Source organism: Triturus cristatus, chromosome 12 (assembly GCF_964204655.1).
Source record: "Triturus cristatus chromosome 12, aTriCri1.1, whole genome shotgun sequence".
In the NCBI taxonomy this organism is placed as follows: domain Eukaryota; kingdom Metazoa; phylum Chordata; class Amphibia; order Caudata; family Salamandridae; genus Triturus; species Triturus cristatus.
Window position 1 is genome coordinate 662517043 of NC_140595.1, and position 25897 is coordinate 662542939.

The 25897-nt window shown below is 41.3% G+C and overlaps 16 non-coding genes across 16 annotated transcripts; 12 read left to right on the forward strand and 4 right to left on the reverse strand.

Annotated features, from left to right (window-relative positions):
- Positions 1-5701: 5701 nt before the first annotated feature.
- TRNAS-GCU (transfer RNA serine (anticodon GCU)) lies at positions 5702-5783 on the forward strand. The gene has a single exon. It is a non-coding gene; the product is annotated as a tRNA-Ser (tRNA).
- A 3002-nt stretch (positions 5784-8785) lies between these two features.
- Positions 8786-8857, forward strand: TRNAT-UGU (transfer RNA threonine (anticodon UGU)). The gene has a single exon. It is a non-coding gene; the product is annotated as a tRNA-Thr (tRNA).
- Positions 8858-10031: 1174 nt separating this feature from the next.
- TRNAI-UAU (transfer RNA isoleucine (anticodon UAU)) lies at positions 10032-10126 on the reverse strand. Its single transcript has 2 exons — positions 10089-10126; positions 10032-10067 (listed from the first exon to the last, which is right to left on the reverse strand). It is a non-coding gene; the product is annotated as a tRNA-Ile (tRNA).
- A 412-nt stretch (positions 10127-10538) lies between these two features.
- TRNAS-GCU (transfer RNA serine (anticodon GCU)) lies at positions 10539-10620 on the forward strand. Its single transcript has one exon. It is a non-coding gene; the product is annotated as a tRNA-Ser (tRNA).
- Positions 10621-11209: 589 nt separating this feature from the next.
- On the forward strand, positions 11210-11281 carry TRNAT-UGU (transfer RNA threonine (anticodon UGU)). The gene has a single exon. It is a non-coding gene; the product is annotated as a tRNA-Thr (tRNA).
- A 1668-nt stretch (positions 11282-12949) lies between these two features.
- Positions 12950-13031, forward strand: TRNAS-GCU (transfer RNA serine (anticodon GCU)). The gene has a single exon. It is a non-coding gene; the product is annotated as a tRNA-Ser (tRNA).
- Positions 13032-13620: 589 nt separating this feature from the next.
- On the forward strand, positions 13621-13692 carry TRNAT-UGU (transfer RNA threonine (anticodon UGU)). Its single transcript has one exon. It is a non-coding gene; the product is annotated as a tRNA-Thr (tRNA).
- A 1668-nt stretch (positions 13693-15360) lies between these two features.
- On the forward strand, positions 15361-15442 carry TRNAS-GCU (transfer RNA serine (anticodon GCU)). The gene has a single exon. It is a non-coding gene; the product is annotated as a tRNA-Ser (tRNA).
- A 1812-nt stretch (positions 15443-17254) lies between these two features.
- TRNAI-UAU (transfer RNA isoleucine (anticodon UAU)) lies at positions 17255-17349 on the reverse strand. The gene is made up of 2 exons: positions 17312-17349; positions 17255-17290 (listed from the first exon to the last, which is right to left on the reverse strand). It is a non-coding gene; the product is annotated as a tRNA-Ile (tRNA).
- Positions 17350-17762: 413 nt separating this feature from the next.
- TRNAS-GCU (transfer RNA serine (anticodon GCU)) lies at positions 17763-17844 on the forward strand. The gene has a single exon. It is a non-coding gene; the product is annotated as a tRNA-Ser (tRNA).
- A 589-nt stretch (positions 17845-18433) lies between these two features.
- Positions 18434-18505, forward strand: TRNAT-UGU (transfer RNA threonine (anticodon UGU)). Its single transcript has one exon. It is a non-coding gene; the product is annotated as a tRNA-Thr (tRNA).
- A 1160-nt stretch (positions 18506-19665) lies between these two features.
- TRNAI-UAU (transfer RNA isoleucine (anticodon UAU)) lies at positions 19666-19760 on the reverse strand. The gene is made up of 2 exons: positions 19723-19760; positions 19666-19701 (listed from the first exon to the last, which is right to left on the reverse strand). It is a non-coding gene; the product is annotated as a tRNA-Ile (tRNA).
- A 413-nt stretch (positions 19761-20173) lies between these two features.
- Positions 20174-20255, forward strand: TRNAS-GCU (transfer RNA serine (anticodon GCU)). Its single transcript has one exon. It is a non-coding gene; the product is annotated as a tRNA-Ser (tRNA).
- A 1812-nt stretch (positions 20256-22067) lies between these two features.
- On the reverse strand, positions 22068-22162 carry TRNAI-UAU (transfer RNA isoleucine (anticodon UAU)). The gene is made up of 2 exons: positions 22125-22162; positions 22068-22103 (listed from the first exon to the last, which is right to left on the reverse strand). It is a non-coding gene; the product is annotated as a tRNA-Ile (tRNA).
- A 413-nt stretch (positions 22163-22575) lies between these two features.
- On the forward strand, positions 22576-22657 carry TRNAS-GCU (transfer RNA serine (anticodon GCU)). Its single transcript has one exon. It is a non-coding gene; the product is annotated as a tRNA-Ser (tRNA).
- A 2330-nt stretch (positions 22658-24987) lies between these two features.
- Positions 24988-25069, forward strand: TRNAS-GCU (transfer RNA serine (anticodon GCU)). The gene has a single exon. It is a non-coding gene; the product is annotated as a tRNA-Ser (tRNA).
- The last annotated feature ends 828 nt before the right edge of the window (positions 25070-25897 follow it).

Sequence of the window (25897 nt, forward strand, 5' to 3'; positions counted from 1 at the left end):
TTGAGTTTTTCATAAATGCCAGCAGGCATTAATACCTTCAATATTGTCATAATGTCGGGATAGGTATATTCTCCCATGAGTAACATGTCTTTAATTTCTCGGTGGAAACCCGCTGGGTCTTTGTCATGACTGGGTACCACTTTCTTCATTTGTAACAGTTCTATTTTCGATATAGGCGTATATACAAATACACGTTTAAACTCATTGTCCTCGCCTTTTATTGGGTGTACTTCTCGTAAGGGATTCTGTCTGTCCATGTAATACGTGGTTCTTTCCTTAATGGGCAATGAGACATGTTCTGGGCATACAAAAAGAATGTACTGCTTTCTTGATTCTAGTATTTCTTTAATTAACTTAGTACCTGAACCTCTCCATCTATTCGTGAGTAATTCAGTCAGTATTTCATGTAAAGGACCAGGATCTGAATGCTGACTCTGATATAGTATAAGGAGTTGTTGAATCATATAAATCCCAGCTAAACGCTGTTCATCTGGGGTGAGATTCAAAAATGTGTGTGCTACTGTATCATCACCATACATTCCGGGGCTGTCAACCCATTGAACGGCTGACCTGGCTAATTCTTGTTCATCCATAGAATCGAGGAAATGATAACCCCTTCGTTCTCGGAGTAATTTGTCAGCGGCTTGGAACGAATGCTCGGGGGACCTTATATTTATTATAGGTGTCTGTTAATTCCTGTTATTATCTGGACATATCGGACGTATCGGGTCAATAAAACATCTAGTACTATTACAAGATCTTCCTCTACCTACATAGGCTATGGTGTCTGACTGTCCTGTGGGCAGTCCTGATCCTTCCTCCTCGCTTTGTTCGAACTGGTCTACCGCTAATCTCTCTTCGTGTAGGCGTTCTATTTCTTTACGAATCTTTCGGCACATGGCTATTATACACTTTTGCTTATCATGTCTCCCTTCTGATATATTCTGGCTCCACCTGGTAAGTATTTGCATTGCTTCCGGGTCTACCCCCGGTCGGTCTTGATTTCTGATCACACAATTTATGAGGAAACGTAACAGTTCCCCCTGTATCTCCACTTTCTGGTATTCCATAGCTCTGTTAATACATTCAGAATCTCGCCCTGTTTGGACAAAATGATATATATTATCTAGATGCGCAGTCATTCCTGGTAACTTCCCTAAATACACCGCGGCTCGTCTGATACGTAATGATGCCATGATCATTTCGTCCTCTTTGCCGGGTACAGGGTCATATCTACAATCTATAAGAAGTTCCTTAAGCGTGCGGGCATTTATGAGTTTGGGGGTACGTGAATGTGCTGATTCTTGAAAGGTAAGTTTATTTACTCTGGGCGGCGTAGAAAAAATATTGGTAGCACCTCCGGTAGCCCCGTCTGGGGTATCGGGTGTGAAAGGATTCGTTGAACGGGATACAGCAACTATAGGTGTGGACATAGCTATAGAAGTGGCCGTAGGAACAGATGTAGAAACAGATGTGCTTGCCGGAACTTGTGTCAGGATTTGTTGCTGTAGAGATACAGATACTGGATCTTGGCGTTGAACCTCCCTGGCAGGCGGTCTATGTGGGGCGGGATTTGCATACTCGGGAGCTGCGTCATCTAAATATGAGGAAAGAAAAACATCTTCTGCTGTTCTAGGATGCCCCTTAGGATGTATTTTTATTGGAAACAATGGGGGTGGCAAGTCTTTTGGTATCTCCGGAGTAGCCTTAGGTAATCCCTCGGCCAGGAGGGGATACATACCATTCATAAGGGCATTTCTTTGTCTGTCTATTTGTTCTGATTTCACTCGTGTACCTTCTTCCATTAATAGATTTTCTCGGACTCTATTTGAATTCTCTTTATTTTTCTCTTCCTGTCGGAGCGCTTTTTCTGTACGTCTATGAGATTCTTTACGCCATAACTCAATGGCGTCTTTCTGTGACTGTCTGACTTTCCTTTTCCATAACTCTTCTTCTACTTTCATGATGCCCTCTGCATCCCAGGTCCCAGCTGCGGGCCACCTCTGACTTTCTGGTAATTCCTTAGTGTAGTCTACCCATAAATCAAGAAATAATATAGCGTCTAAGCCATGTTTATGATACATGAAGTACCCTGGAGTGTCCCTAGGAGGGATAGGAACGGCTTCTTCGAGTACCCCTTTCCTAGTAGTGATCTGTCTTAATTTCGAAAAGAGCGGCATATTGAGAACTGGTCTGATACTTGATCTTGAACAAACTTAATACAAATAAACACAATAATGAACAGTCATTCACACCACAATATGCAGAACGTATTTAAAACATTTAACATTTAACATTTAACTGAGCAACAATGATGCTGACGATCTAAAGGAAACTTAATCACTAAACATAATACTCGGCATTTTCTGAATTATTCTGAATTTATATACTTGATATACTAGATATACTGCTAAACAGTACAGATACACTGCTGAAACAGTGCAGACCGGATTTGTGTACCCAAACCCGTCTTGACCGGCACAACCTATGTGCACGTCAGAACGCCTCCCCAGTAATGGTACTCACCGGGTAGCTCGGAAACGGAAGGCCTCGGAACTGAACTGAACTTGAACCGGACTGGACTCGACTCGGGACTTCGGAAACTGGACTCGACTCGGGACTTCGGAAACTGGTGGGCCTCTGTATACCTCGGATCTTGCTCTCTCAGCTAGGCTCTGGTCGGGATACTTCGCACTTCTCACCGCCTCGTCTGGGTGTTGATCGCAGCCTCAGTCGCCCCCGCTTGACCGGAGGGAGATACAGGAAATCCTGCTGGTACGCGTTATTGTCCGTCCAGCTGTGGCAGGAGACCGGGCCTGCAACGCACCACCGGCGCGTGAGATGAGAAAGTGTCCCTGTTCAGGCGCCATTCATGTGGTAAATAATTTAATTACCGGGACTTAATTTGATACAGAAACATAATAAAAAATAGCTCAGTAAATAAGAGGCAGAATCCGTGGTATTAGAGGTTCGGAATGGGCTTTATTCCAATGGTCGATTCGAATCGGTTGCTCCAAGTTCCATCACCACGAAGGTTCAGGAAGTGAAGTACATACATTATTGATAATTAATCACTTTTATACAATAGGCATTACAGTGAAGCAAATGCGAGAGGCGTAACAATTGATAGTGTGGATAATATATTCATGCGTAGCAAAAATAGGCGTAACTGGGTGTGATTAAAGAACGTCATCAGATGTGATGTCATAATAGGGTGGTTACATGAAAGAATTTCGCAATGTCAGCAGAAATACTTGGCAGAAATGCGCGCGCAGCCGCATGACGTGTGATTGACGTGCAACTAGGGGGTGAAGGGGACTTGACGTTTAGCTCTACATGTGGCGACAGAAGTCTGGAGGGTCAAGTCAACCTAATCCCAAATCATATCTAACATCCTATGTTTAAAGAACTATGTTATCCAAAAGAGAGGTCTTCTTAGAGTAGAATCTTATTCTATACTGACTATACTGACTGTTAGTGCGTGTACAAGCGTCTAAGTGTCTACACTAGATGCGTGGGTAGAAATCTTCCACAGTAATAGGGCTATGAATTACTTGCATAAAGACAGAGAAGCCGGGCCTTTGCTCGGTAGCTGGAAGAATGTTTACTTAAACTACTAGACAGGAATGCATCGGGCAGGGAGCGAAGCAGATAATGTCGAAGGTGAAATACAGTTTCTTGGTAGGCAACAGACTGATGTCAGGCTTCGTGAGCCGCGCAGAGAATGAGACAAAGTTCATGGTCACAGATGCAGGCTCAGACGGGAGCTTCAGAGGCAGAAGGCAAGAAGAGTTTGATGACAGAATCAGGGCCTACTTGCCTGGACTGTAAAATGGCATAAATGAACCATATAAAGCCGGTGGCCTTTCATACTTAGGAATGGAATATCCGGCCTATTCATGGCGGATCTGAAAGAGGACATGTTGACGGTGGACGCACATGTGTTTGCGTCTTCATAACTGGAACTGGAGGGAACATACATGTACTTGTGATTCATACATGAAACCGTTGGGGTCCAAGATAGGGGACATAACTGATCAGAAAAATCCATATTTCCACACTTCCCTGGAGTCACACCTTGCTTTAGGATTGCTTATTGCCAAGCTTCCCTTTCCTGCTTTCATATTATCAAGAAAATATCATGAAGATCATTGAATTATACATTATTGCCTCACCCCTTCCGATCGCCTGACGAACGCCTGACAAACGCCATTCTCACCCTGCCGGGCAAGCCCTGCCGGGCAAAGCCAAATAAGCCATGCATATTTACAGTTCCTTTGAAAGGCAGAGCGAGGACTAGGACCTCTGTTCCGACTGAATCTGCATCCACAGAAAGGATGTTATAAGGCCCTACAAATTTCACCAAGGAGATGTGAAAGTCTTCCCCCATAAAATACTTTTTTTCCCAGATACCCCGGCTCTTAGGCAAATGAGGTTACTCCTCAAAACCCCACCCCCACTCACCATAAATATCCTTCTCTCCTGCTGTCCATTCAAATGATACAAGGTATCTTGTACATAGAGAGAAAGGGAGAATAGGCAGACTTGCTTCAAAGATTTGGTGACCTTGGATGGGTGGGTTGAATGAAGAAGTGAACCTGGTTTCTGGCAAAGGAGTATCGAGATGAAGATGAGGAAAAGTGAACATGGACCACATTCATAGGTTAGAGAAATACATTTAATAGGTTGAATGGTTTTGAAAAGTGAACTTCGAGCAGTAATTGTTGTTTTTTAAACTGCAAAGAAATTAAAAATGAATGTGGGATTGGAGGCACACTCTGAGCAGAAAAGCACCATAAGCTGCTATGGTGCAACTCAAGATGGTGAATAGAACCTTTAATATGATGATGCTCTTCTTTTGCTAGTTTTTTCGAGTCACCTTTTATTGTAAGTAGCTGATACAGCATTTTTTGCAGCTCTTCAGTTTATGGTTATCATGTGAGAACACTGTTTTCATCATATTTATTATTCTACAAATGTATTTTTAAATGCACTGATGTGGTGTTTGCATGAAATGCAAGATGGCACATCATGGAATGTTTAAACTGAGCATCGCGGAGGATATGTGATATTTGGCACCCAGAGGAGTAGGACACGTAGATCCTATAAGAAGTAAAGACTCTCTAGCAAGGGCCGTCCATACTCTGAGTTTAAACTTTACTTTTTGTGAAATGGTTTATGAAAATCAACACGGCTGCTACAGGTGAGGCTCGAACTCACAACCTCGGCATGGCCCAGTGCAAGTACTGCTGTATAAGTACCGCGCGCTAACCGATTGCGCCACTGGAGCTCTCTCTTTTCACATCTCCCCAGGTGAGCCATCTACAGCTGACCAAGTAGATGACAGACACTGCTCCATCATTCACTGTGCAAGATCGACTCACATGCTAGCATGTTATCATGACTATTAAAAATACAGTCCAAACGGAATAGATTCTATAATTGTCCTATAACATATGCTCTGTCTATTCAAAACCCCATAGAATTATATCTTGACAGTTCTGACAAAGTCTAGGGGAATCTTATGAATATTTGTAATTAGCACATAGTAAGAATTTCCCAAAAATGAAATGTAGGTCCCTGATTGGGGGAAGACGTGGAATGTGAGATCTTGCCTCAGCTGTTTTTTTCTTTTTTAGGTACAGTATATTGACACTTCAGTACCTTTGTGAAGCAAGGTTTCAGATGGGGCTGTAGGGCAGACGAGGTGGCCGAGTGGTTAAGGCGATGGACTGCTAATCCATTGTGCTCTGCACGCGTGGGTTCGAATCCCACCTTCGTCGGAAAGCCATCAGAGTCTCTTTTGATGGCCAGCATTTCTTGTAGTATAATTACACTCTCTTTCAAGACAGAGCCAGGATCCGCTAGATGGGATCATCTGACTGTTCCATTTTAACAAATATGTCAAATAAAGTGAAGTATTTTGTGCGTAATAGAAATTAGATCTTTCATGGAGTTTCCAGAGGATTGCCTTTCACTCACTCCTGGCTTATTAACCAGTTTGGATAAATAGATTGATAAGAAAGCAGCTCTTACTCCTAAAGTTTAGGCCGTCTCAAATGAATGACTGTTAACATATGTCTGCCCCACAGAGACAGATCACTTCTAATAAGTGGGTTCTCTATATGTCACTGATTGCAGACATACTAACTAGAGCTATCGGTATGGTCTTGAATGCGAAAACTCTTATTTTCTCATATGAAAATGTAGTTTTTCATACTTCCAAAAAAAGTGCCTTAAGCATGGTCTTCAATGTGTGCGCGCACGTGGACATTCATATGCAACTACGTTTCCATACAGAGTCTCAAAATCATAGATATATTCATACCTCAGTAAGAATACATGTTGCAATTTACATCCTGCGTGCAGACTGGCCTTGTAGCTCAGTGGCAGAGCACTGGTCTTGTAAACCAGGGGTCTTGAGTTCAAGCCTCATCAGGGCCTTTTTACATGAGTCTTTCTGTATGTTGTTTTCAAGTCATTCTTCCCTGGAGTCACACCTTGCTTTAGGATTGCTTATTGCCAAGCTTCCCTTTCCTGCTTTCATATTATCAAGAAAATATCATGAAGATCATTGAATTATACAATATTGCCTCACCCCTTCCGATCGCCTGACGAACGCCATTCTCACCCTGCCGGGCAAGCCCTGCAGGGCAAAGCCAAATAAGCCATGCATATTTACAGTTCCTTTGAAAGGCAGAGCGAGGACTAGGACCTCTGTTCCGACTGAATCTGCATCCACAGAAAGGATGTTATAAGGCCCTACAAATTTCACCAAGGAGATGTGAAAGTCTTCCCCCATAAAATACTTTTTTTCCCAGATACCCCGGCTCTTAGGCAAATGAGGTTACTCCTCAAAACCCCACCCCCACTCACCATAAATATCCTTCTCTCCTGCTGTCCATTCAAATGATACAAGGTATCTTGTACATAGAGAGAAAGGGAGAATAGGCAGACTTGCTTCAAAGATTTGGTGACCTTGGATGGGTGGGTTGAATGAAGAAGTGAACCTGGTTTCTGGGAAAGGAGTATCGAGATGAAGATGAGGAAAAGTGAACATGGACCACATTCATAGGTTAGAGAAATACATTTAATAGGTTGAATGGTTTTGAAAAGTGAACTTCGAGCAGTAATTGTTGGTTTTTAAACTGCAAAGAAATTAAAAATGAATGTGGGATTGGAGGCACACTCTGAGCAGAAAAGCACCATAAGCTGCTATGGTGCAACTCAAGATGGTGAATAGAACCTTTAATATGATGATGCTCTTCTTTTGCTAGTTTTTTCGAGTCACCTTTTATTGTAAGTAGCTGATATAGCATTTTTTGCAGCTCTTCAGTTTATGGTTATCATGTGAGAACACTGTTTTCATCATATTTATTATTCTACAAATGTATTTTTAAATGCACTGATGTGGTGTTTGCATGAAATGCAAGATGGCACATCATGGAATGTTTAAACTGAGCATCGCGGAGGATATGTGATATTTGGCACCCAGAGGAGTAGGACACGTAGATCCTATAAGAAGTAAAGACTCTCTAGCAAGGGCCGTCCATACTCTGAGTTTAAACTTTACTTTTTGTGAAATGGTTTATGAAAATCAACACGGCTGCTACAGGTGAGGCTCGAACTCACAACCTCGGCATGGCTCAGTGCAAGTACTGCTGTATAAGTACCGCGCGCTAACCGATTGCGCCACTGGAGCTCTCTCTTTTCACATCTCCCCAGGTGAGCCATCTACAGCTGACCAAGTAGATGACAGACACTGCTCCATCATTCACTGTGCAAGATCGACTCACATGCTAGCATGTTATCATGACTATTAAAAATACAGTCCAAACGGAATAGATTCTATAATTGTCCTATAACATATGCTCTGTCTATTCAAAACCCCATAGAATTATATCTTGACAGTTCTGACAAAGTCTAGGGGAATCTTATGAATATTTGTAATTAGCACATAGTAAGAATTTCCCAAAAATGAAATGTAGGTCCCTGATTGGGGGAAGACGTGGAATGTGAGATCTTGCCTCAGCTGTTTTTTTCTTTTTTAGGTACAGTATATTGACACTTCAGTACCTTTTGTGAAGCAAGGTTTCAGATGGGGCTGTTGGGCAGACGAGGTGGCCGAGTGGTTAAGGCGATGGACTGCTAATCCATTGTGCTCTGCACGCGTGGGTTCCAATCCCACCTTCGTCGGAAAGCCATCAGAGTCTCTTTTGATGGCCAGCATTTCTTGTAGTATAATTACACTCTCTTTCAAGACAGAGCCAGGATCCGCTAGATGGGATCATCTGACTGTTCCATTTTAACAAATATGTCAAATAAAGTGAAGTATTTTGTGCGTAATAGAAATTAGATCTTTCATGGAGTTTCCAGAGGATTGCCTTTCACTCACTCCTGGCTTATTAACCAGTTTGGATAAATAGATTGATAAGAAAGCAGCTCTTACTCCTAAAGTTTAGGCCGTCTCAAATGAATGACTGTTAACATATGTCTGCCCCACAGAGACAGATCACTTCTAATAAGTGGGTTCTCTATATGTCACTGATTGCAGACATACTATCTAGAGCTATCGGTATGGTCTTGAATGCGAAAACTCTTATTTTCTCATATGAAAATGTAGTTTTTCATACTTCCAAAAAAAGTGCCTTAAGCATGGTCTTCAATGTGTGCGCGCACGTGGACATTCATATGCAACTACGTTTCCATACAGAGTCTCAAAATCATAGATATATTCATACCTCAGTAAGAATACATGTTGCAATTTACATCCTGCGTGCAGACTGGCCTTGTAGCTCAGTGGCAGAGCACTGGTCTTGTAAACCAGGGGTCATGAGTTCAAGCCTCATCAGGGCCTTTTTACATGAGTCTTTCTGTATGTTGTTTTCAAGTCATTCTTCCCTGGAGTCACACCTTGCTTTAGGATTGCTTATTGCCAAGCTTCCCTTTCCTGCTTTCATATTATCAAGAAAATATCATGAAGATCATTGAATTATAAATTATTGCCTCACCCCTTCCGATCGCCTGACGAACGCCTGACAAACGCCATTCTCACCCTGGCGGGCAAGCCCTGCCGGGGAAAGCCAAATAAGCCATGCATATTTACAGTTCCTTTGAAAGGCAGAGCGAGGACTAGGACCTCTGTTCCGACTGAATCTGCATCCACAGAAAGGATGTTATAAGGCCCTACAAATTTCACCAAGGAGATGTGAAAGTCTTCCCCCATAAAATACTTTTTTTCCCAGATACCCCGGCTCTTAGGCAAATGAGGTTACTCCTCAAAACCCCACCCCCACTCACCATAAATATCCTTCTCTCCTGCTGTCCATTCAAATGATACAAGGTATCTTGTACATAGAGAGAAAGGGAGAATAGGCAGACTTGCTTCAAAGATTTGGTGACCTTGGATGGGTGGGTTGAATGAAGAAGTGAACCTGGTTTCTGGAAAAGGAGTATCGAGATGAAGATGAGGAAAAGTGAACATGGACCACATTCATAGGTTAGAGAAATACATTTAATAGGTTGAATGGTTTTGAAAAGTGAACTTCGAGCAGTAATTGTTGGTTTTTAAACTGCAAAGAAATTAAAAATGAATGTGGGATTGGAGGCACACTCTGAACAGAAAAGCACCATAAGCTGCTATGGTGCAACTCAAGATGGTGAATAGAACCTTTAATATGATGATGCTCTTCTTTTGCTAGTTTTTTCGAGTCACCTTTTATTGTAAGTAGCTGATACAGCATTTTTTGCAGCTCTTCAGTTTATGGTTATCATGTGAGAACACAGTTTTCATCATATTTATTATTCTACAAATGTATTTTTAAATGCACTGATGTGGTGTTTGCATGAAATGCAAGATGGCACATCATGGAATGTTTAAACTGAGCATCGCGGAGGATATGTGATATTTGGCACCCAGAGGAGTAGGACACGTAGATCCTATAAGACGTAAAGACTCTCTAGCAAGGGCCGTCCATACTCTGAGTTTAAACTTTACTTTTTGTGAAATGGTTTATGAAAAACAACACGGCTGCTCCAGGTGAGGCTCGAACTCACAACCTCGGCATGGCTCAGTGCAAGTACTGCTGTATAAGTACCGCGCGCTAACCGATTGCGCCACTGGAGCTCTCTCTTTTCACATCTCCCCAGGTGAGCCATCTACAGCTGACCAAGTAGATGACAGACACTGCTCCATCATTCACTGTGCAAGATCGACTCACATGCTAGCATGTTATCATGACTATTAAAAATACAGTCCAAACGGAATAGATTCTATAATTGTCCTATAACATATGCTCTGTCTATTCAAAACCCCATAGAATTATATCTTGACAGTTCTGACAAAGTCTAGGGGAATCTTATGAATATTTGTAATTAGCACATAGTAAGAATTTCCCAAAAATGAAATGTAGGTCCCTGATTGGGGGAAGACGCGGAATGTGAGATCTTGCCTCAGCTGTTTTTTTCTTTTTTAGGTACAGTATATTGACACTTCAGTACCTTTTGTGAAGCAAGGTTTCAGATGGGGCTGTAGGGCAGACGAGGTGGCCGAGTGGTTAAGGCGATGGACTGCTAATCCATTGTGCTCTGCACGCGTGGGTTCGAATCCCACCTTCGTCGGAAAGCCATCAGAGTCTCTTTTGATGGCCAGCATTTCTTGTAGTATAATTACACTCTCTTTCAAGACAGAGCCAGGATCCGCTAGATGGGATCATCTGACTGTTCCATTTTAACAAATATGTCAAATAAAGTGAAGTATTTTGTGCGTAATAGAAATTAGATCTTTCATGGAGTTTCCAGAGGATTGCCTTTCACTCACTCCTGGCTTATTAACCAGTTTGGATAAATAGATTGATAAGAAAGCAGCTCTTACTCCTAAAGTTTAGGCCGTCTCAAATGAATGACTGTTAACATATGTCTGCCCCACAGAGACAGATCACTTCTAATAAGTGGGTTCTCTATATGTCACTGATTGCAGACATACTAACTAGAGCTATCGGTATGGTCTTGAATGCGAAAACTCTTATTTTCTCATATGAAAATGTAGTTTTTCATACTTCCAAAAAAAGTGCCTTAAGCATGGTCTTCAATGTGTGCGCGCACGTGGACATTCATATGCAACTACGTTTCCATACAGAGTCTCAAAATCATAGATATATTCATACCTCAGTAAGAATACATGTTGCAATTTACATCCTGCGTGCAGACTGGCCTTGTAGCTCAGTGGCAGAGCACTGGTCTTGTAAACCAGGGGTCATGAGTTCAAGCCTCATCAGGGCCTTTTTACATGAGTCTTTCTGTATGTTGTTTTCAAGTCATTCTTCCCTGGAGTCACACCTTGCTTTAGGATTGCTTATTGCCAAGCTTCCCTTTCCTGCTTTCATATTATCAAGAAAATATCATGAAGATCATTGAATTATAAATTATTGCCTCACCCCTTCCGATCGCCTGACGAACGCCTGACAAACGCCATTCTCACCCTGCCGGGCAAAGCCAAATAAGCCATGCATATTTACAGTTCCTTTGAAAGGCAGAGCGAGGACTAGGACCTCTGTTCCGACTGAATCTGCATCCACAGAAAGGATGTTATAAGGCCCTACAAATTTCACCAAGGAGATGTGAAAGTCTTCCCCCATAAAATACTTTTTTTCCCAGATACCCCGGCTCTTAGGCAAATGAGGTTACTCCTCAAAACCCCACCCCCACTCACCATAAATATCCTTCTCTCCTGCTGTCCATTCAAATGATACAAGGTATCTTGTACATAGAGAGAAAGGGAGAATAGGCAGACTTGCTTCAAAGATTTGGTGACCTTGGATGGGTGGGTTGAATGAAGAAGTGAACCTGGTTTCTGGCAAAGGAGTATCGAGATGAAGATGAGGAAAAGTGAACATGGACCACATTCATAGGTTAGAGAAATACATTAAATAGGTTGAATGGTTTTGAAAAGTGAACTTCGAGCAGTAATTGTTGTTTTTTAAACTGCAAAGAAATTAAAAATGAATGTGGGATTGGAGGCACACTCTGAGCAGAAAAGCACCATAAGCTGCTATGGTGCAACTCAAGATGGTGAATAGAACCTTTAATATGATGATGCTCTTCTTTTGCTAGTTTTTTCGAGTCACCTTTTATTGTAAGTAGCTGATACAGCATTTTTTGCAGCTCTTCAGTTTATGGTTATCATGTGAGAACACTGTTTTCATCATATTTATTATTCTACAAATGTATTTTTAAATGCACTGATGTGGTGTTTGCATGAAATGCAAGATGGCACATCATGGAATGTTTAAACTGAGCATCGCGGAGGATATGTGATATTTGGCACCCAGAGGAGTAGGACACGTAGATCCTATAAGAAGTAAAGACTCTCTAGCAAGGGCCGTCCATACTCTGAGTTTAAACTTTACTTTTTGTGAAATGGTTTATGAAAATCAACACGGCTGCTACAGGTGAGGCTCGAACTCACAACCTCGGCATGGCTCAGTGCAAGTACTGCTGTATAAGTACCGCGCGCTAACCGATTGCGCCACTGGAGCTCTCTCTTTTCACATCTCCCCGGGTGAGCCATCTACAGCTGACCAAGTAGATGACAGACACTGCTCCATCATTCACTGTGCAAGATCGACTCACATGCTAGCATGTTATCATGACTATTAAAAATACAGTCCAAACGGAATAGATTCTATAATTGTCCTATAACATATGCTCTGTCTATTCAAAACCCCATAGAATTATATCTTGACAGTTCTGACAAAGTCTAGGGGAATCTTATGAATATTTGTAATTAGCACATAGTAAGAATTTCCCAAAAATGAAATGTAGGTCCCTAATTGGGGGAAGACGTGGAATGTGAGATCTTGCCTCAGCTGTTTTTTTTCTTTTTTAGGTACAGTATTTTGACACTTCAGTACCTTTTGTGAAGCAAGGTTTCAGATGGGGCTGTAGGGCAGACGAGGTGGCCGAGTGGTTAAGGCGATGGACTGCTAATCCATTGTGCTCTGCACGCGTGGGTTCGAATCCCACCTTCGTCGGAAAGCCATCAGAGTCTCTTTTGATGGCCAGCATTTCTTGTAGTATAATTACACTCTCTTTCAAGACAGAGCCAGTATCCGCTAGATGGGATCATCTGACTGTTCCATTTTAACAAATATGTCAAATAAAGTGAAGTATTTTGTGCGTAATAGAAATAAGATCTTTCATGGAGTTTCCAGAGGATTGCCTTTCACTCACTCCTGGCTTATTAACCAGTTTGGATAAATAGATTGATAAGAAAGCAGCTCTTACTCCTAAAGTTGAGGCCGTCTCAAATGAATGACTGTTAACATATGTCTGCCCCACAGAGACAGATCACTTCTAATAAGTGGGTTCTCTATATGTCACTGATTGCAGACATACTAACTAGAGCTATCGGTATGGTCTTGAATGTGAAAACTCTTATTTTCTCATATGAAAATGTAGTTTTTCATACTTCCAAGAAAAGTGCCTTAAGCATGGTCTTCAATGTGTGCGCGCACGTGGACATTCATATGCAACTACGTTTCCATACAGAGTCTCAAAATCATAGATATATTCATACCTCAGTAAGAATACATGTTGCAATTTACATCCTGCGTGCAGACTGGCCTTGTAGCTCAGTGGCAGAGCACTGGTCTTGTAAACCAGGGGTCATGAGTTCAAGCCTCATCAGGGCCTTTTTACATGAGTCTTTCTGTATGTTGTTTTCAAGTCATTCTTCCCTGGAGTCACACCTTGCTTTATGATTGCTTATTGCCAAGCTTCCCTTTCCTGCTTTCATATTATCAAGAAAATATCATGAAGATCATTGAATTATAAATTATTGCCTCACCCCTTCCGATCGCCTGACGAACGCCTGACAAACGCCATTCTCACCCTGCCGGGCAAAGCCAAATAAGCCATGCATATTTACAGTTCCTTTGAAAGGCAGAGCGAGGACTAGGACCTCTGTTCCGACTGAATCTGCATCCACAGAAAGGATGTTATAAGGCCCTACAAATTTCACCAAGGAGATGTGAAATTCTTCCCCCATAAAATACTTTTTTTCCCAGATACCCCGGCTCTTAGGCAAATGAGGTTACTCCTCAAAACCCCACCCCCACTCACCATAAATATCCTTCTCTCCTGCTGTCCATTCAAATGATACAAGGTATCTTGTACATAGAGAGAAAGGGAGAATAGGCAGACTTGCTTCAAAGATTTGGTGACCTTGGATGGGTGGGTTGAATGAAGAAGTGAACCTGGTTTCTGGGAAAGGAGTATCGAGATGAAGATGAGGAAAAGTGAACATGGACCACATTCATAGGTTAGAGAAATACATTTAATAGGTTGAATGGTTTTGAAAAGTGAACTTCGAGCAGTAATTGTTGTTTTTTAAATTGCAAAGAAATTAAAAATGAATGTGGGATTGGAGGCACACTCTGAGCAGAAAAGCACCATAAGCTGCTATGGTGCAACTCAAGATGGTGAATAGAACCTTTAATATGATGATGCTCTTCTTTTGCTAGTTTTTTCGAGTCACCTTTTATTGTAAGTAGCTGATACAGCATTTTTTGCAGCTCTTCAGTTTATGGTTATCATGTGAGAACACTGTTTTCATCATATTTATTATTCTACAAATGTATTTTTAAATGCACTGATGTGGTGTTTGCATGAAATGCAAGATGGCACATCATGGAATGTTTAAACTGAGCATCGCGTAGGATATGTGATATTTGGCACCCAGAGGAGTAGGACACGTAGATCCTATAAGAAGTAAAGACTCTCTAGCAAGGGCCGTCCATACTCTGAGTTTAAACTTTACTTTTTGTGAAATGGTTTATGAAAAACAACACGGCTGCTCCAGGTGAGGCTCGAACTCACAACCTTGGCATGGCTCAGTGCAAGTACTGCTGTATAAGTACCGCACGCTAACCGATTGCGCCACTGGAGCTCTCTCTTTTCACATCTCCCCAGGTGAGCCATCTACAGCTGACCACGTAGATGACAGACACTGCTCCATCATTCACTGTGCAAGATCGACTCACATGCTAGCATGTTATCATGACTATTAAAAATACAGTCCAAACGGAATAGATTCTATAATTGTCCTATAACATATGCTCTGTCTATTCAAAACCCCATAGAATTATATCTTGACAGTTCTGACAAAGTCTAGGGGAATCTTATGAATATTTGTAATTAGCACATAGTAAGAATTTCCCAAAAATGAAATGTAGGTCCCTAATTGGGGGAAGACGTGGAATGTGAGATCTTGCCTCAGCTGTTTTTTTTCTTTTTTAGGTACAGTATATTGACACTTCAGTACCTTTTGTGAAGCAAGGTTTCAGATGGGGCTGTAGGGCAGACGAGGTGGCCGAGTGGTTAAGGTGATGGACTGCTAATCCATTGTGCTCTGCACGCGTGGGTTCGAATCCCACCTTCGTCGGAAAGCCATCAGAGTCTCTTTTGATGGCCAGCATTTCTTGTAGTATAATTACACTCTCTTTCAAGACAGAGCCAGGATCCGCTAGATGGGATCATCTGACTGTTCCATTTTAACAAATATGTCAAATAAAGTGAAGTATTTTGTGCGTAATAGAAATTAGATCTTTCATGGAGTTTCCAGAGGATTGCCTTTCACTCACTCCTGGCTTATTAACCAGTTTGGATAAATAGATTGATAAGAAAGCAGCTCTTACTCCTAAAGTTTAGGCCGTCTCAAATGAATGACTGTTAACATATGTCTGCCCCACAGAGACAGATCACTTCTAATAAGTGGGTTCTCTATATGTCACTGATTGCAGACATACTAACTAGAGCTATCAGTATGGCCTTGAATGTGAAAACTCTTATTTTCTCATATGAAAATGTAGTTTTTCATACTTCCAAGAAAAGTGCCTTAAGCATGGTCTTCAATGTGTGCGCGCACGTGGACATTCATATGCAACTACGTTTCCATACAGAGTCTCAAAATCATAGATATATTCATACCTCAGTAAGAATACATGTTGCAATTTACATCCTGCGTGCAGACTGGTGTTGTAGCTCAGTGGCAGAACACTAGTCTTGTAAACCAGGGGTCATGAGTTCAAGCCTCATCAGGGCCTTTTTACATGAGTCTTTCTGTATGTTGTTTTCAAGTCATTCTTCCCTGGAGTCACACCTTGCTTTAGGATTGCTTATTGCCAAGCTTCCCTTTCCTGCTTTCATATTATCAAGAAAATATCATGAAGATCATTGAATTATAAATTATTGCCTCACCCCTTCCGAACGCCTGACAAACGCCATTCTCACCCTGCCGGGCAAAGCCAAATAAGCCATGCATATTTACATTTCCTTTGAAAGGCAGAGCGAGGACTAGGACCTCTGTTCCGACTGAATCTGCATCCACAGAAAGGATGTTATAAGGCCCTACAAATTTCACCAAGGAGATGTGAAATTCTTCCCCCATAAAATACTTTTTTTCCCAGATACCCCGGCTCTTAGGCAAATGAGGTTACTCCTCAAAACCCATCCCCCACTCACCATAAATATCCTTCTCTCCTGCTGTCCATTCAAATGATACAAGGTATCTTGTACATAGAGAGAAAGGGAGAATAGGCAGACTTGTGCTTCAAAGATTTGGTGACCTTGGATGGGTGGGTTGAATGAAGAAGTGAACCTGGTTTCTGGGAAAGGAGTATCGAGATGAAGTTGAGGAAAAGTGAACATGGACCACATTCATAGGTTAGAGAAATACATTTAATAGGTTGAATGGTTTTGAAAAGTGAACTTCGAGCAGTAATTGTTGTTTTTTAAATTGCAAATAAATTAAAAATGAATGTGGGATTGGAGGCACACTCTGAGCAGAAAAGCACCATAAGCTGCTATGGTGCAACTCAAGATGGTGAATAGAACCTTTAATATGATGATGCTCTTCTTTTGCTAGTTTTTTCGAGTCACCTTTTATTGTAAGTAGCTGATACAGCATTTTTTGCAGCTCTTCAGTTTATGGTTATCATGTGAGAACACTGTTTTCATCATATTTATTATTCTACAAATGTATTTTTAAATGCACTGATGTGGTGTTTGCATGAAATGCAAGATGGCACATCATGGAATGTTTAAACTGAGCATCGCGTAGGATATGTGATATTTGGCACCCAGAGGAGTAGGACACGTAGATCCTATAAGAAGTAAAGACTCTCTAGCAAGGGCCGTCCATACTCTGAGTTTAAACTTTACTTTTTGTGAAATGGTTTATGAAAAACAACACGGCTGCTCCAGGTGAGGCTCGAACTCACAACCTCGGCATGGCTCAGTGCAAGTACTGCTGTATAAGTACCGCGCGCTAACCGATTGCGCCACTGGAGCTCTCTCTTTTCACATTTCCCCAGGTGAGCCATCTACAGCTGACCAAGTAGATGACAGACACTGCTCCATCATTCACTGTGCAAGATCGACTCACATGCTAGCATGTTATCATGACTATTAAAAATACAGTCCAAACGGAATAGATTCTATAATTGTCCTATAACATATGCTCTGTCTATTCAAAACCCCATAGAATTATATCTTGACAGTTCTGACAAAGTCTAGGGGAATCTTATGAATATTTGTAATTAGCACATAGTAAGAATTTCCCAAAAATGAAATGTAGGTCCCTAATTGGGGGAAGTCGTGGAATGTGAGATCTTGCCTCAGCTGTTTTTTTTCTTTTTTAGGTACAGTATATTGACACTTCAGTACCTTTTGTGAAGCAAGGTTTCAGATGGGGCTGTAGGGCAGACGAGGTGGCCGAGTGGTTAAGGCGATGGACTGCTAATCCATTGTGCTCTGCACGCGTGGGTTCGAATCCCACCTTCGTCGGAAAGCCATCAGAGTCTCTTTTGATGGCCAGCATTTCTTGTAGTATAATTACACTCTCTTTCAAGACAGAGCCAGGATCCGCTAGATGGGATCATCTGACTGTTCCATGTTAACAAATATGTCAAATAAAGTGAAGTATTTTGTGCGTAATAGAAATTAGATCTTTCATGGAGTTTCCAGAGGATTGCCTTTCACTCACTCCTGGCTTATTAACCAGTTTGGATAAATAGATTGATAAGAAAGCAGCTCTTACTCCTAAAGTTTAGGCCGTCTCAAATGAATGACTGTTAACATATGTCTGCCCCACAGAGACAGATCACTTCTAATAAGTGGGTTCTCTATATGTCACTGATTGCAGACATACTAACTAGAGCTATCGGTATGGTCTTGAATGTGAAAACTCTTATTTTCTCATATGAAAATGTAGCTTTTCATACTTCCAAGAAAAGTGCCTTAAGCATGGTCTTCAATGTGTGCGCGCACGTGGACATTCATATGCAACTACGTTTCCATACAGAGTCTCAAAATCATAGATATATTCATACCTCAGTAAGAATACATGTTGCAATTTACATCCTGCGTGCAGACTGGCCTTGTAGCTCAGTGGCAGAGCACTGGTCTTGTAAACCAGGGGTCATGAGTTCAAGCCTCATCAGGGCCTTTTTACATGAGTCTTTCTGTATGTTGTTTTCAAGTCATTCTTCCCTGGAGTCACACCTTGCTTTAGGATTGCTTATTGCCAAGCTTCCCTTTCCTGCTTTCATATTATCAAGAAAATATCATGAAGATCATTGAATTATAAATTATTGCCTCACCCCTTCCGATCGCCTGACGAACGCCTGACAAACGCCATTCTCACCCTGCCGGGCAAAGCCAAATAAGCCATGCATATTTACAGTTCCTTTGAAAGGCAGAGCGAGGACTAGGACCTCTGTTCCGACTGAATCTGCATCCACAGAAAGGATGTTATAAGGCCCTACAAATTTCACCAAGGAGATGTGAAATTCTTCCCCCATAAAATACTTTTTTTCCCAGATACCCCGGCTCTTAGGCAAATGAGGTTACTCCTCAAAACCCCACCCCCACTCACCATAAATATCCTTCTCTCCTGCTGTCCATTCAAATGATACAAGGTATCTTGTACATAGAGAGAAAGGGAGAATAGGCAGACTTGCTTCAAAGATTTGGTGACCTTGGATGGGTGGGTTGAATGAAGAAGTGAACCTGGTTTCTGGGAAAGGAGTATCGAGATGAAGATGAGGAAAAGTGAACATGGACCACATTCATAGGTTAGAGAAATACATTTAATAGGTTGAATGGTTTTGAAAAGTGAACTTCGAGCAGTAATTGTTGTTTTTTAAATTGCAAAGAAATTAAAAATGAATGTGGGATTGGAGGCACACTCTGAGCAGAAAAGCACCATAAGCTGCTATGGTGCAACTCAAGATGGTGAATAGAACCTTTAATATGATGATGCTCTTCTTTTGCTAGTTTTTTCGAGTCACCTTTTATTGTAAGTAGCTGATACAGCATTTTTTGCAGCTCTTCAGTTTATGGTTATCATGTGAGAACACTGTTTTCATCATATTTATTATTCTACAAATGTATTTTTAAATGCACTGATGTGGTGTTTGCATGAAATGCAAGATGGCACATCATGGAATGTTTAAACTGAGCATCGCGTAGGATATGTGATATTTGGCACCCAGAGGAGTAGGACACGTAGATCCTATAAGAAGTAAAGACTCTCTAGCAAGGGCCGTCCATACTCTGAGTTTAAACTTTACTTTTTGTGAAATGGTTTATGAAAAACAACACAGCTGCTCCAGGTGAGGCTCGAACTCACAACCTCGGCATGGCTCAGTGCAAGTACTGCTGTATAAGTACCACGCGCTAACCGATTGCGCCACTGGAGCTCTCTCTTTTCACATCTCCCCAGGTGAGCCATCTACAGCTGACCACGTAGATAACAGACACTGCTCCATCATTCACTGTGCAAGATCGACTCACATGCTAGCATGTTATCATGACTATTAAAAATACAGTCCAAACGGAATAGATTCTATAATTGTCCTATAACATATGCTCTGTCTATTCAAAACCCCATAGAATTATATCTTGACAGTTCTGACAAAGTCTAGGGGAATCTTATGAATATTTGTAATTAGCACATAGTAAGAATTTCCCAAAAATGAAATGTAGGTCCCTAATTGGGGGAAGACGTGGAATGTGAGATCTTGCCTCAGCTGTTTTTTTTCTTTTTTAGGTACAGTATATTGACACTTCAGTACCTTTTGTGAAGCAAGGTTTCAGATGGGGCTGTAGGGCAGACGAGGTGGCCGAGTGGTTAAGGTGATGGACTGCTAATCCATTGTGCTCTGCACGCGTGGGTTCGAATCCCACCTTCGTCGGAAAGCCATCAGAGTCTCTTTTGATGGCCAGCATTTCTTGTAGTATAATTACACTCTCTTTCAAGACAGAGCCAGGATCCGCTAGATGGGATCATCTGACTGTTCCATTTTAACAAATATGTCAAATAAAGTGAAGTATTTTGTGCGTAATAGAAATTAGATCTTTCATGGAGTTTCCAGAGGATTGCCTTTCACTCACTCCTGGCTTATTAACCAGTTTGGATAAATAGATTGATAAGAAAGCAGCTCTTACTCCTAAAGTTTAGGCCGTCTCAAATGAATGACTGTTAACATATGTCTGCCCCACAGAGACAGATCACTTCTAATAAGTGGGTTCTCTATATGTCACTGATTGCAGACATACTAACTAGAGCTATCAGTATGGCCTTGAATGTGAAAACTCTTATTTTCTCATATGAAAATGTAGTTTTTCATACTTCCAAGAAAAGTGCCTTAAGCATGGTCTTCAATGTGTGCGCGCACGTGGACATTCATATGCAACTACGTTTCCATACAGAGTCTCAAAATCATAGATATATTCATACCTCAGTAAGAATACATGTTGCAATTTACATCCTGCGTGCAGACTGGTGTTGTAGCTCAGTGGCAGAACACTGGTCTTGTAAACCAGGGGTCATGAGTTCAAGCCTCATCAGGGCCTTTTTACATGAGTCTTTCTGTATGTTGTTTTCAAGCCATTCTTCCCTGGAGTCACACCTTGCTTTAGGATTGCTTATTGCCAAGCTTCCCTTTCCTGCTTTCATATTATCAAGAAAATATCATGAAGATCATTGAATTATAAATTATTGCCTCACCCCTTCCGAACGCCTGACAAACGCCATTCTCACCCTGCCGGGCAAAGCCAAATAAGCCATGCATATTTACATTTCCTTTGAAAGGCAGAGCGAGGACTAGGACCTCTGTTCCGACTGAATCTGCATCCACAGAAAGGATGTTATAAGGCCCTACAAATTTCACCAAGGAGATGTGAAATTCTTCCCCCATAAAATACTTTTTTTCCCAGATACCCCAGCTCTTAGGCAAATGAGGTTACTCCTCAAAACCCCTCCCCCACTCACCATAACTATCCTTCTCTCCTGCTGTCCATTCAAATGATACAAGGTATCTTGTACATAGAGAGAAAGGGAGAATAGGCAGACTTGTGCTTCAAAGATTTGGTGACCTTGGATGGGTAGGTTGAATGAAGAAGTGAACCTGGTTTCTGGGAAAGGAGTATCGAGATGAAGTTGAGGAAAAGTGAACATGGACCACATTCATAGGTTAGAGAAATACATTTAATAGGTTGAATGGTTTTGAAAAGTGAACTTCGAGCAGTAATTGTTGCTTTTTAAATTGCAAATAAATTAAAAATGAATGTGGGATTGGAGGCACACTCTGAGCAGAAAAGCACCATAAGCTGCTATGGTGCAACTCAAGATGGTGAATAGAACCTTTAATATGATGATGCTCTTCTTTTGCTAGTTTTTTCGAGTCACCTTTTATTGTAAGTAGCTGATACAGCATTTTTTGCAGCTCTTCAGTTTATGGTTATCATGTGAGAACACTGTTTTCATCATATTTATTATTCTACAAATGTTTTTTTAAATGCACTGATGTGGTGTTTGCATGAAATGCAAGATGGCACATCATGGAATGTTTAAACTGAGCATCGCGTAGTATATGTGATATTTGGCACCCAGAGGAGTAGGACACGTAGATCCTATAAGAAGTAAAGACTCTCTAGCAAGGGCCGTCCATACTCTGAGTTTAAACTTTACTTTTTGTGAAATGGTTTATGAAAAACAACACGGCTGCTCCAGGTGAGGCTCGAACTCACAACCTCAGCATGGCTCAGTGCAAGTACTGCTGTATAAGTACCGCGCGCTAACCGATTGCGCCACTGGAGCTCTCTCTTTTCACATCTCCCCAGGTGAGCCATCTACAGCTGACCAAGTAGATGACAGACACTGCTCCATCATTCACTGTGCAAGATCGACTCACATGCTAGCATGTTATCATGACTATTAAAAATACAGTCCAAACGGAATAGATTCTATAATTGTCCTATAACATATGCTCTGTCTATTCAAAACCCCATAGAATTATATCTTGACAGTTCTGACAAAGTCTAGGGGAATCTTATGAATATTTGTAATTAGCACATAGTAAGAATTTCCCAAAAATGAAATGTAGGTCCCTAATTGGGGGAAGACGTGGAATGTGAGATCTTGCCTCAGCTGTTTTTTTTCTTTTTTAGGTACAGTATATTGACACTTCAGTACCTTTTGTGAAGCAAGGTTTCAGATGGGGCTGTAGGGCAGACGAGGTGGCCGAGTGGTTAAGGCGATGGACTGCTAATCCATTGTGCTCTGCACGCGTGGGTTCGAATCCCACCTTCGTCGGAAAGCCATCAGAGTCTCTTTTGATGGCCAGCATTTCTTGTAGTATAATTACACTCTCTTTCAAGACAGAGCCAGGATCCGCTAGATGGGATCATCTGACTGTTCCATGTTAACAAATATGTCAAATAAAGTGAAGTATTTTGTGCGTAATAGAAATTAGATCTTTCATGGAGTTTCCAGAGGATTGCCTTTCACTCACTCCTGGCTTATTAACCAGTTTGGATAAATAGATTGATAAGAAAGCAGCTCTTGCTCCAAAAGTTTAGGCCGTCTCAAATGAATGACTGTTAACATATGTCTGCCCCACAGAGACAGATCACTTCTAATAAGTGGGTTCTCTATATGTCACTGATTGCAGACATACTAACTAGAGCTATCGGTATGGTCTTGAATGTGAAAACTCTTATTTTCTCATATGAAAATGTAGTTTTTCATACTTCCAAGAAAAGTGCCTTAAGCATGGTCTTCAATGTGTGCGCGCACGTGGACATTCATATGCAACTACGTTTCCATACAGAGTCTCAAAATCATAGATATATTCATACCTCAGTAAGAATACATGTTGCAATTTACATCCTGCGTGCAGACTGGCCTTGTAGCTCAGTGGCAGAGCACTGGTCTTGTAAACCAGGGGTCATGAGTTCAAGCCTCATCAGGGCTTTTTTACATGAGTCTTTCTGTATGTTTTTTTTCAAGTCATTCTTCCCTGGAGTCACACCTTGCTTTAGGATTGCTTATTGCCAAGCTTCCCTTTCCTGCTTTCATATTATCAAGAAAATATCATGAAGATCATTGAATTATAAATTATTGCCTCACCCCTTCCGATCGCCTGACGAACGCCTGACAAACGCCATTCTCACCCTGCCGGGCAAAGCCAAATAAGCCATGCATATTTACAGTTCCTTTGAAAGGCAGAGCGAGGACTAGGACCTCTGTTCCGACTGAATCTGCATCCACAGAAAGGATGTTATAAGGCCCTACAAATTTCACCAAGGAGATGTGAAATTCTTCCCCCATAAAATACTTTTTTTCCAGATACCCCGGCTCTGAGGCAAATTAGGTTACTCCTCAAAACCCCACCCCCACTCACCATAAATATCCTTCTCTCCTGCTGTCCATTCAAATGATACAAGGTATCTTGTACATAGAGAGAAAGGGAGAATAGGCAGACTTGCTTCAAAGATTTGGTGACCTTGGATGGGTGGGTTGAATGAAGAAGTGAACCTGGTTTCTGGGAAAGGAGTATCGAGATGAAGATGAGGAAAAGTGAACATGGACCACATTCATAGGTTAGAGAAATACATTTAATAGGTTGAATGGTTTTGAAAAGTGAACTTCGAGCAGTAATTGTTGTTTTTTAAATTGCAAAGAAATTAAAAATGAATGTGGGATTGGAGGCACACTCTGAGCAGAAAAGCACCATAAGCTGCTATGGTGCAACTCAAGATGGTGAATAGAACCTTTAATATGATGATGCTCTTCTTTTGCTAGTTTTTTCGAGTCACCTTTTATTGTAAGTAGCTGATACAGCATTTTTTGCAGCTCTTCAGTTTATGGTTATCATGTGAGAACACTGTTTTCATCATATTTATTATTCCTCAAATGTATTTTTAAATGCACTGATGTGGTGTTTGCATGAAATGCAAGATGGCACATCATGGAATGTTTAAACTAAGCATCGCGTAGGATATGTGATATTTGGCACCCAGAGGAGTAGGACACGTAGATCCTATAAGAAGTAAAGACTCTCTAGCAAGGGCCGTCCATACTCTGAGTTTAAACTTTACTTTTTGTGAAATGGTTTATGAAAAACAACACGGCTGCTCCAGGTGAGGCTCGAACTCACAACCTCGGCATGGCTCAGTGCAAGTACTGCTGTATAAGTACTGCGCGCTAACCAATTGTGCCACTGGAGCTCTCTCTTTTCACATCTCCCCAGGTGAGCCATCTACAGCTGACCAAGTAGATGACAGACACTGCTCCATCATTCACTGTGCAAGATCGACTCACATGCTAGCATGTTATCATGACTATTAAAAATACAGTCCAAACGGAATAGATTCTATAATTGTCCTATAACATATGCTCTGTCTATTCAAAACCCCATAGAATTATATCTTGACAGTTCTGACAAAGTCTAGGGGAATCTTATGAATATTTGTAATTAGCACATAGTAAGAATTTCCCAAAAATGAAATGTAGGTCCCTAATTGGGGGAAGACGTGGAATGTGAGATCTTGCCTCAGCTGTTTTTTTTTCTTTTTTAGGTACAGTAGATTGACACTTCAGTACCTTTTGTGAAGCAAGGTTTCAGATGGGGCTGTAGGGCAGACGAGGTGGCCGAGTGGTTAAGGTGATGGACTGCTAATCCATTGTGCTCTGCACGCGTGGGTTCGAATCCCACCTTCGTCGGAAAGCCATCAGAGTCTCTTTTGATGGCCAGCATTTCTTGTAGTATAATTACACTCTCTTTCAAGACAGAGCCAGGATCCGCTAGATGGGATCATCTGACTGTTCCATTTTAACAAATATGTCAAATAAAGTGAAGTATTTTGTGCGTAATAGAAATTAGATCTTTCATGGAGTTTCCAGAGGATTGCCTTTCACTCACTCCTGGCTTATTAACCAGTTTGGATAAATAGATTGATAAGAAAGCAGCTCTTACTCCTAAAGTTTAGGCCGTCTCAAATGAATGACTGTTAACATATGTCTGCCCCACAGAGACAGATCACTTCTAATAAGTGGGTTCTCTATATGTCACTGATTGCAGACATACTAACTAGAGCTATCAGTATGGCCTTGAATGTGAAAACTCTTATTTTCTCATATGAAAATGTAGTTTTTCATACTTCCAAGAAAAGTGCCTTAAGCATGGTCTTCAATGTGTGCGCGCACGTGGACATTCATATGCAACTACGTTTCCATACAGAGTCTCAAAATCATAGATATATTCATACCTCAGTAAGAATACATGTTGCAATTTACATCCTGCGTGCAGACTGGCGTTGTAGCTCAGTGGCAGAACACTGGTCTTGTAAACCAGGGGTCATGAGTTCAAGCCTCATTAGGGCCTTTTTACATGAGTCTTTCTGTATGTTGTTTTCAAGTCATTCTTCCCTGGAGTCACACCTTGCTTTAGGATTGCTTATTGCCAAGCTTCCCTTTCCTGCTTTCATATTATCAAGAAAATATCATGAAGATCATTGAATTATAAATTATTGCCTCACCCCTTCCGAACGC